The following is an 11,947-nucleotide window of genomic DNA, read 5'->3' as shown; positions in this document are numbered from 1 at the left end:
TTCCTGCACCTCTGATGCTGCTTGGCCTGCTGTGTTCATTCAGCTCTGCACCTTGTTATCTCAGCTAATTTCTTAATTGTCCAACTTGCTCTGAAGCTGCTATTTCTGTCCTCGATCTATCACATTGTACCAGTGAAGCTCAGCATAAGCTTAAGGAACAGCAGCTCACCTTTCACTTTTCAGCCTTCTATATTAAACGTATCAAGTTCAACAACTTCAGGCAGTAAAATCTGTCCCTCATTTCAATTCCTTTTCTTACCTTTTACTTTCAGACAATAGCACACTTGTTCCAGGGATCTTTTGTTTCTTTTCTTGTCCCATCCCACTCCCTGTGGCCCTGGAGAACTATTTTTTTCTGTATAAAGACTGCCAAATGAAAAAATAAATTAATGCTCAAGTAAAAATTGCACCTATGATCTATCAAACAGTTATAGAACAACAAGTAAATTTCAACAGTTCTACTGAGCTGTTTATAAATATTCTTGTATAAGATAATGGTTCAGAATGGGTTAAGGTTCATGTAACATTGTTTGAACATATTCTACTGAAGTCACACACAGTTTGTGGGTGAAGACAAGAGTTCTTCTCCAGCTTTTAGAGGAAGCAGATGTATCTATAACAGCTCCCTAAGGTTCCAGTAATAAAACTAAACCAAATGTAATTGTATTTATTGCTATCATGCAACAAACCTTCATGTTATCTTACTGGCAGTACAGGATCCTTGATTCGATTCCATACAGTAGGGTGGTGAGGAGTATCGTTTTCACTCCAAATTTAGTCTGCAATGTAAAGCTATAGTTACTCCACACTCATTTGCAAAATCTGTCGAATATGCCTTGCACGTTAGAAAGCCTATTCTCCACCTCCTTTTCTTTGATGCCATCAAAAAAGATGAAATTCCATGTATAGGTAAATTGTTTGACAGCATTCAACTTGGTTCCCTCAGTGCCAATGGACTATATTCCTCTTGGGATGCAGGCCAATTGCCGGACTTCAGTTTTCTTTAAACTGAGCTTTGGTGTAAACAGTTGTGCTACATCAATAAAAACATGTTGTACATTGCAGACCTGACTGACTGTGGACGAGCAGAGTGCAGTGAGCAGTGAAAATAAATTCACGAATGAGATTTTCCTGTATATTTGTGTGAGCCTGCAGACCCCTCTGAAACTTTAAATACCATAAAACATAGGAGCAAAAATTAGGCCATTCAGCCCAATTCTGCTCTGCTCTGCCATTCAATCATGACTGATAAGTTTCTGAACACCATTCTCCCGCTTTCTCCCTGTAACCCTTGATCCCTTTGACAATCAAGAGCCTATCTATCTCCGTCTTAAATATATTCAATGACCTGGCCTCCACAGCCTTCTGTAGCAGTCAGTTCCATAGATTCACCACTCTCTGGCTGAAGAAGTTTCTCCTTGTCTCCGTTCTAAAAGGTCTTCCCTTTACTCTCAGGCTGTGCCCTCGGGTCCTAGTCACTCCTACCAATGGAAACATCTTCCCAGCATCCACTCTGTCCAGGCCATTCAGTATTCTTTAAGTTTCAAGTAGATCCCCCCTCATCCTTCTAAACTCCATCGAGCACAAACCCAGAGTCCTCAAACGTTCCTCATATGTTAAGCTTTTCATTCCTGGAACCATTCCCGTGAACCTCCTCTGAACTCGCTCTAGGGCCAGTACATCTTTCCTGAGATATGGGCACCATAACTGTGTACAATACTCTAAATGTGGCCTGACCAGAGCCTTATAAGAACCTGAGAAGTACATCCCTGCTGTTATATTCAAGTCCAGTCAAAATAAATGCCAAAGTTGCATTTACCTTCCTAACTACTGACTCAACCTGCAAGTTTACCTTGAGAGAATCCTGGACGAGAACTTTGAAGTCTCTTTGCACTTCAGATTTCTGAATTTTCTCCCCATTTAGAAAATAGTCCATTCTTCTATTCTTCTTACCAAAGTGCATGACCTCACACTTTCCCACGTTGTACTCCATCTGCCACTTCTCTGCCCACTCTCCTAACCTGTTCAAATCCTTCTGCAATGTCCCCGCATGCTCAATACTACCTGTCCCTCCACCTATCTTTGTATCGTCTGCAAACTTAGCCAGAATGCCCTCAGTTCCTTCATCTAGATCATTAATGTATAAAGTGAAAAGTTGTGGTCTCAACACTGACCCTTGTGGAACACCACTTGTCCCCGGATGCCATCCTGAGAAAGACCCTTTTAACCCCACTCTCTGCTTTCTGCCAGACAGCCAATCTTCTATTCACGCTAGTGCCTTGCCTCTAACACAGTGGGCCCTTATCTTACTCAGCAGCCTCCTGTGTGGCACCTTGTCAAAGGCCTTCTAAAGTCCAGGTAGATAACATCCATTGGCTCTCCGAAGGTCTACCCTGCTCGTTACTTCCTCAAAGAATTCTAGCAGATTTGTCAGGCATGACCTCCCCTTGATGAAGCCATGCTGACTTTGCCCTATTTTACCGTACACTTCCAAATATTCAGAAATCTTATCCTTCACAATGGACTCTAAAATCTTACCCAAGACCGAGGTTAGGCTAATCAGCCTGTAATTCTCTGTCTCTTGCCCTACTCCCTTTTTACACAGGGGTGTCATGTTAGCAATTTTCCAGTCTTCTGGGACCCTCCCTGACTTTAGCGATTCCTGAAAGATCACCACTAACACCTCCACTATCTCTTCAGCTATCTCCTTAAGAAATCTAGGCTGTAGTCCATCTGGTCCAGATGACTTATCCACCTTCAGGCCATTCAGTTTTTCTGGCACCTTCTCCTTGGAGATGGCTACCATACTCAGCTCTGTCCCCGGACTCTCTCAAGTTTTTGGGATATTACTCGTGTCTTCTGCTGTGAGAAAGGCCTGATTGACTCTAACTTCGAGAGTTCCCTCAACCCACCAGCTTTAACTGGGCAGGGAACCTGTCTCGATGCTAAAATTAGACAGCGACCCCTTGAAAAATCTCAATTAATCACCACTTTTCCATGCAGAATGGCTCAGGTCCTGGGCAGATTGTTTCCTGAACTGAAGAAAAAAATCCAGCACAATAATTTCCATCAATACATAGCAATGACAGAATTGATAAATAAAACTAAAAACAATTTTACATCAAAGAGTGGTGTGGGAAAGAGGTTTCCTTTTCATGGGGCACTGGCATCAGTTCTGGGACAGGAGGGATCTATACCGCTGGGATGGACTCCACCTGAACAGGGCCGGGTCTAGTGTTCTGGCAAAAAGGGTAAATAGGGTGGTAAATAGGACTTTAAACTAGTAAGTAGGGGGGGATGGGAGAAGTGAGTGTAGAGGGAAAATAACAATTAATGTAAGGCAAAGCAGCAGGTTAGCAGGTGACGAGGAAGCTTCAACTCCATTGAAAATTAGGAAAAATGTTAAAGGGAAGGAGAACTCAAGAGCTGTTAGTAAAGGAGGTAATAGGACCCAAGAAGAAGGTGCAAAAACTGGCATAAGGGCACTTTATCTGAATGCTCGGAGCATTCAAAACAAGGTGGATGAGTTGACGCCGCAAATCATGGCAAATGGGTATGATTTAGTGCTATTACAGAGACATGGTTACAGAATGGTCATGACCATCCTGTGCAGAGGGACTTGGGTGTCCTTGTGCATGAATCGCTAAAAGTAGGATTGCAGGTGCAGCAGGTGATTAAAAAGGCAAATGGAATTTTGTCCGCCATTGCTGGGGGGATGGAGTTTAAAAACAGGGAGGCTATGCTGCAGCTGTATAGGGTCCTGGTGAGGCCACACCTGGAGCACTGTGTGCAGTTTTGGTGTCCTTACTGGAGAAGAGATATACTAGCACTGGAGGGGGTGCAGAGGAGATTCACTCGGTTGATTCCAGAGTTGAGAAGGTTGGATTATGAGGAGAGACTGAGTAGACTGGGATTATACTCATTGGAATTCAGAAGAATGAGGGGAGATCTTATAGAAACATATAAGATTATGAAGGGAATAGATAAGGTAGAGGCAGGGAGGTTGTTTCCGCTAGCAGGTGAAACTAGGACTAGAGGGCATCGCCTCAAAATAAAGGGAAGCAGATGTAGGACTGAGGTCAGGAGGAACTTCTTCACCCAAAGGGTTATGAATCTGTGGAATTCCCTGCCCAGTGAAGCAGTTGAAGCTAACTCGCTGAATGTTTTTAAGGCAAGGCTAGATAAATTTTTGAACAGTGAAGGAATTAAGGGTTATGGTGAGTGGGCGGGTAAGTGGAGCTGAGTCTCAAAAAGATCAGCCATGATCTTATTAAATGGCGGGGGAGGCTCGAGGGGCCAGATGGCCTACTCCTGCTCCCAGTTCTTCTGTTCTTATGTCCTTGTGTCCTTAATTCACTGACTTCTAGAACCCCATAGCAGAAAGCAATTGAAGAGTGAATGTCAGGAGCAATCACAAAAACTCCCTCACTGCTGTATTGAAATACAGTAAGATACAGGACTGTAACTCTTCCACTGAGGGTGTGCAGCAAGAGTGGGCTCAGGGGCCAGCAAGTTGTGAGGAACACTTAGGTTTCAGGCATATGAGACATTGAGCATTCAGTCTAAAAGTGCAGAGAGAACAGGAGCAGTGAGACAGAGTCTTAGAGTCATACAACACGGAAAAAGACCCTTTGGTCCAATCAATCCACGCCAAACACATTCCCAAACTAAAGTAGTCCCACCTGCCTGCATTTAGCCCATATCCCTCCAAACATCACCTATTCATGTACTTATCCAAATGTCTTTTAAACATTCTGACTGTACCTGCATCCATCATTCCTCTGGCAGTTCATTCTACACACAAACCACTCTCTGTGTAAAAAGGTTGACCCTCTTATCCTTTTTAAATATTTCTCCCCTCACCTTAAAAATATGCCCCCTCGTTTTGAACTCCCCACCCTAGAGAAAAGATCCTTGTCATTTACCTTATCTATGCCCCTCATGATTTTATAAGCCTCAATAAGGTCACCCCTCAACCCCCTGTGCTCCAGTGAAAAACATCCCGGACTTTCCAGTCTGACTGTATACCTCAAATCTTCCATTCCCGGAAACATCCTGGTAAATCTTTTCTGAATCTTTTCCAGTTTAATAATATCCTTCCTGCAACGGGGTGGCCAGAACTGTACTCCAAAAGTGGCCTCACCAACATTCTGTACAACATGACGTCCCAACTCCTACACTCAAAGATGGGGGAGGAGAGGGTGAAGGCACTCTCAGTGCAGTAAAACAGATAAATGCCTTGATGTCACTGGTGTCATTACTGTTTTTACACCAGTGCATTCATAACATTATACAGCATAAAAAGAGGCCATTTGTCCAATTAAGCCGTTGCCAGCTTAGTAGTGATAATCAACCAATTAATCCCAAACTCCAGCTCTTTCACCGTTTTCCTGTGAAAGCTCTGTACTCCCAGGTTGTTACTGCAGTGCCCAGGGGCAGCAACCTCCAATTCTAGGAGATTCCTGGGTAATATAGTTGTCATTAGATCTTTACTGTCTGCATGACAGGAATCCATACACACATGCAATGAAATAAACACAGCTCATATGTTTAAATAGGCTTAAAATATGTTTCACACTTGACCAGTTCCTGTCTCCAGACAGTTCCCAAACAATTTGCTTATAGGGCTGCTTACCTTTCTCCAATAATGACATCGGTGCAGTAAGCACTGGGTTTGAATGTCAGCCATGATCTATAGGGCTGGGAAGTCAGGTTGAGTCCCCAGTCAATTATGAGACAGCTGTGGTCCAGGTATTGTTGACATTACAGAACTAAAATGGAAAAGCGAGTGTAAAGTAATCACTTAATGTTTGTGCTCACCAGTCCGGGAACAATACTGACAATTAATGAGATGTTTGTGTTGGTTTACGTTTGGTAAGAGAACAGGTCAGCCAGATCCCAGTGCACAGGTTGACAATCACTTAATTTGCAGGTAAGCATTCCTTGAATTCAAATATAGGCCACATTTGCTGCACATTAAAAGAGGGGAGTGGGGTTTCCAATTCTCTAGAGAGCTCCAAATTGTCAGATGGAATGGAATATAATCCAGGATTCTGACAAAGGATTTAATTAGGAAGCTCCGTTCCTGACCAGAAATGAGAAATGCAAATTAAATATTGTATTGCAAATCCTTTTCTCACTTGTTTATAAATACATTTTGCAAATGAGGGACTTCACATAACCCCTGAGAATTCATTATGCAATAACTGACTTAACAACTAATATATTGAGTCTTCAGACATGTTTGTTTTTACTGCAGAGCTGTGAAAAGAACCAAGTTTGTGAGACTGCTAATTGGTTCTTTTTAATTCATTCATCAGAAGTGCTTACCTTTTAATTGTCCTTGAGGCCTGGTAGTTGCCTCCTTAAAATACTGCAATCTATATAGTGTGCAGGAGGGTTCTTGAAATACTCTCTCCTACTGACTTTTGTAAATACTACATTTTATACATAATATATAGAAACAGGAGTAGACCATTCAGTCCCTTGAGCCTGTTCCACCACTCAGTGAGATCATGGTTGATCTGTAGCCTAACTCCATATACCTACCTTTGGCCCATATCCCTTAATATCTTTGCTAAACAAATATTCATCTATCTCAGGTTTAAAATTAACAACTGATCCTGCATCCACTTGTAAAAGGATGTTCCAAACATCTGCCGCTGTTTGCTTGGAAGTGCTTGCTAATATCACTCCTGAATGATCTGGCCCTGATTCTCAGACTATACACTCAGACTGGAATCCCCAACCAGTCAAACTGCTTTATCTTTATCCACCTTGTCTTTTCGTGTTGATATCTTGAAGTTTTTGATCATATCACCCCTAACCTTCTAAATTTGAGGGGAAAAGGCCTAATTTATATAATCTCTCCTCGAGGCTTAACCACTAACGTCCAGATAGCATTCTTGTAATCCTACATTGTGCTCCATTTCAGGCCAATATATCCTTCTTGATGCGTGATGCCAAGATCTGGTCAATGTATTTCCAAGTGGGGTCTAACCAGGGTTGTGTATAGTTGCAGTGTAACTTCTGCTTCCTTATATTCCAGTGCTCGAGATATAAAAGCTGTCATTCCATTAGCTTTCTTAATTATTTTCTGCATCTATTTGCGCCATTTTAAACATAGAAACATAGAAAATAGGTGCAGCAGTAGGCCATTTGGCTCTTCGAGCCTGCACCACCATTCAATATGATCATGGCTGATCATATAATTTCAGTATCCCACTCCCGCTTTCTCACCATACTCCATGATCCCTGTAGTTGCAAGGCCCATGTCCAGCTCCCTCTTGAATATTTCTAATAAAATGGCCTCATCAGCTTCCTGTGGGAGAGAATTCCATAGGTTCACAACTCTGAGCGAAGAAATTCTTCCTCATCTCAGCCCTGAATGTCTTACCCTTTATTCTAAGACTGTGACCGCTAGTTCTGGACTTCCCCAACATCGTGAACATTCTTTCCACATCTAGCCTCTCTAGTCCCACCAGAATTTTAAATGTTTCTATGAGATCTCCCTTCATTCTTCTAAATTCCAGTGACTACAAATCCAATCGATCCAGTCTTTCTTCATATGCCAGTCTTGCCATCCCAGGAATCAGTCTGGTGAACATTCACTGGACTTCCTCAATAGCAGGAATGTACTTCCTTAGACTAGGAGACCAAAACTGTATGCAATACTCAAGGTGTAGCCTCACCAAGGCCCTGTGTAACTGCAGCAAGACATCCCTACTCCTATAAAGACCTATGAACCTAAGCCCCAAAGTCTCTTTGGACATCCACTGTAATTAACTTCATACCATCTAGAAAGTACCCTTATCTATCCTTTGAGTCCAAAATGGATAACTGCACACTTGTTTATATTGAACTCCATCTACCACTGTCCTTCCCATTCACTTAGCATAAAATTGCAGCGGGATATTGATACACTATCATCTACACTGTCTGCAATGCTGCCCAACGTTGAGTCATTAACAAATCTGGTTTTATCAATTTCTATGCCACTATCCAAATTGTTAATAATTAATGTGAATAATTGAGGCCCTAACACAGATCCTTGTGGAACACCACTAGTTACATCCTACCAGTTTAAGTACCTACCTATTAGCCCTTTTTTCTGTCACCTGCCACACAAACATTTTCCCAGCCATGTCAGTAATTTGCCCTCAATGCCATGGATTTCTATTTTAGTTAGCAGTTTCTTACAAGGAACTTCATCAAATATCTTCTGGAAGCCCATATAAACAACAACCATGGACATTCTCCTACCTTAGACACCTCTTCAAAAAAATTCCATGAGAATTGTCAGGCATGACCTACATGTCATGAATCAATGCTGTCTCCCTCTGTTTAACAAAAAAGTTTCAAGGTGTTCAGTTACACCTATCCTTGATGACAGACTCCAACAGTTACCCCACTGCAGATGCTAGGCTAATTGGTCCGTAATACCCTGGTTTTCATCATTCTGTAAAAAACGGAGTGACATGTACAATTTTCCATTCCATAGAGACAACTTTTGTATCTAGGGATCTCTGAACGAATAAAGCAAGGGCATCTATAACATGATCCCATTGGGATCTGTCACTCTTTAAACCCATTTATTTCGTCATTCCCACTGTTTTACTTAAGTTAATTTTATTCAATCCCTTGTTCCCGATTCACTTCTAATTTCCTCAGTATTTCTGGCAAGCTATCCTCCTTTTTATTGTAAATGTTTGCCATTTCCCCACAGACAATAACATTATCCCTACTTTCAGATTTTCGTGGGCTAACATTTCTCCTGACCATCCACTTTCCCATTATGTAACTATAAAATTTCTTCTTCGTAATTTGATGACCCTGGCAAATTTCCTTTTATAATCCCTTTTAGTAACTCTTACAACCCGCGTTGTGACCCTTTGTTGGTCTTTGTATCTTTTCCACTCAGCAGGATCCGTACTGTTTCTTTTTAATTTTTGTCAGTTCTTTCTTTTACTTTAATGCTGTCCCTTACCTCTTTAGTTGTTCACGACTATTTTTCTGTTGTCCATGGCTGTTTTTCTGTAAAGTGGAGCATTTCCCTCACAGGGATATAAAGAGGTTTATAAATAATTTAGTAAGCATCTAGAAGGCTCCATCCTGGAGTCATCTCTGAACACCCTAACAACATGGTGTAGTAGAGCCACAATGCTGTAAGCTAGGGAGCCCCAGGTTTGTAACTCAACAACAGTAAAATAACAACAGTATAGTTGCAGCATATCAGGGCATTGTGTAGATTGAACAGGAACTTTCAGGTTGTGGTGCACCCATGTCACTTCTGCACATGTAATTTTAAATGGTAGAGTTTAGAATGTGTCTTCAAAGTAGTCTGGTGAGTTGCAGCAGTGTAACCTGTAGATGGTACACACTGCTGTGACTGCGCCAGAGGTGGAGAGAGTGAATTTTTAAAGTAGTTGTTGGAATGCTGATCAAAGGTGCTCTTTTTTACAGGATATGTTGAGTGTCTTGAATGTAATGGAGCTGCACTCATCCCGGCAAGTAGAAAGTATTTCACGTAGAGTGGGGGAAGGAAATTACTTATTCACCAGAGAATTCCAAGTCTCTGGGCTATTCTTATAGTCATTATATTTAAGTGGCTGGTCCAGTTAAGTTTCTGGTCAACAGTGATAACCAGGATGTTGATGGTGGGGTTTTCAGTGATGGTTATTCCATTGAACTTTAAGGACAATTGATCAGATTCTCTATTTTTGTAAACAGTTATGACCTTGTACTGTGCAGTATGAATGCTATTTGACAGTTCTCAGCCCAAGCGTGTAGGCTATTTATTTGTTGTTGCATGTTGGCATAACTTCATTCTCTGAGGAATTGCAAATGAAACAGAACATTAATTATATATTAAATAGTTTTAATTGTGTTCAGCTAGTTAGTATTAGCTGGGAATTAATTGAGCCCCCTATTTGTTAACACGGACCAAGACTTTGATTATTGAGCTTCGGAGATGTATGCTTGAACTGTGTAACTCTGAAACTAAATATAAAAATGTTTAGCTCCAGTTCAATCCTTCACCAACAAGCTTTCAGGAACAGACACTTAATGCTGTGCAAACGTAGCAAATGCCCCACTTCTGACCCTACAATAGGTGGAAGATTGTTGGGGTAAGGCATTGCCCTGATGAACCCCTGGAGTGATACCTGAGATTGAGATGATTGGCATTTAAGAACCACAAATATTGTACTTTCTGTCTAGGATGATTCCTGCCAAAGGATAGTGTTTTCATCACAACCATTGACCTAAATTTTGCTTGGGTTCCTTGATGCCACATATGGCCAGGTGTTCTACTGAGTTAAAGGGCAGGCATTAACACCTTGTCTCTGAACCTCAGCCCTTTAGTTCCATTTGGACTCAGGCTGAAATAAGATCTGGAATCAAGTGGCCCCGACAGAATCTAAATTTATAATCGTCCTTCAGAATCTATCAGAATAAATTGAAACTGTTTGAAATGTGTCATTACCTCACTTGTGAATCACAACAGTGCCCTAACAGATAGTGTGGCCTGCTTTCCCTCCCCATAGTGTGAACTAAGAAGTGGTTTGCTAAACTATTGTGCAAATAAAATATTGAATGGCACACTCAGGTTGATGCTTGGCTTTCAGGGGAAGGTAAAGACTGAAGATAATGTCAGGCAACAGGCAAGCTGAGAATGTTCAAAATAAGCTTTTGCCATAAAGTCTTTTACTCAATATCATAGGAGGGAGAATATTGTTAATCTGAAAGTCGAAAAGAAAATAATGTGGGAAACATAAAGAGACTGGCAGCTGACGAGCTGAAAATCATTAGTTGAATGTATGACATGTTGAAAGGAAGAGATAGATCCTTGCAAAGATAACAATGCAGTGACCTTCAAACAAGACCTAACAAAAACTATGGACTGAAAAGAGAAAAAACTACGGTTGCACGCTTTGAAAACAAGGAATTTGACACTTTTTGTGAAATATGTTTGTGTAGGTTCCAGCAAAGTGCAAACCTACTGGAGCTGAGTTGCTGTTTGCACATGAAACTGATTGGTTAATTGACCACAGATCAGTTATCAATGACAAAGTTTTTCTGCCCACTAACAACAATGTGATTGGTTGTCAGGAAGCAAAACAGCTTAGGCTGTAGGCAAGCCAGAGAAGCGTCCCGACCCGAAACGTCAACTTTTCTGATGCTGCCTGGCCTGCTGTGTTCCTCCAGCTTCACACTGCGTTGTCTCTGACTCCAGCATCGGCAGTTCTTACTATCTCCAAGAAACCAACAGGCCTATTTTGGTTCTTTGCAGTAAGCCACAATCAACCAGAAGAAAACCGGCTTATCTTTCCTTCGGCAGATGCTGCGGGGTTGTGACTTTGAATGGGATAAGTAAGAGACCTTTCTGAAGTGAACCAGCCATCCTGTGCCTCTAGTAAACCAGTGGAAGCATTCAGAAAATAGAAGGCTGAGGAAAAACCTTCTAAAATTCAACCTGGTGTAGACTGATGCAGCCCGGAGCAGGACACTCTCGGCAGTATTGCATGGGCTGGAAAGCCCGGAGCAGGACTCTGGCAGTGGTATAGCAGCAAAGAAGAAAAGTTGAACTTTCTTTAAGTTATCTTTCTTTATTTTATTCTGTGAATGGCACTTGTGTACGACCTGTAATACATAGTGATTCTTGTTAAGTGCAGAAACCCAGTCCATGTTTTCCATCAACCTGGGTCTGAAAATCAGGTCGTTTGGGAATTTTGCCTGAGATAACAAGGTGTAGAGCTGGATGAACACAGCAGGCCAAGCAGCATCATAGGAGCAGGAAGGCTGATGTTTCCGGCCTAGACCCTCCTTCAGAAATGGGGGAGGGGAAGGGGATTCTGAAATAAATAGGGAGAGGGGGGAGGCGGATAGAAGATGGATAGAGGAGAAGATAGATGGAGAGGAAACAGACAGCTCAGACCTGTCTGTTTCC

Source organism: Rhincodon typus, chromosome 10 (genome assembly GCF_021869965.1).
Source record: "Rhincodon typus isolate 14 chromosome 10, sRhiTyp1.1, whole genome shotgun sequence".
Classification (NCBI taxonomy): Eukaryota; Metazoa; Chordata; class Chondrichthyes; order Orectolobiformes; family Rhincodontidae; genus Rhincodon; species Rhincodon typus.
This window is presented reverse-complemented; position numbering follows the sequence as displayed.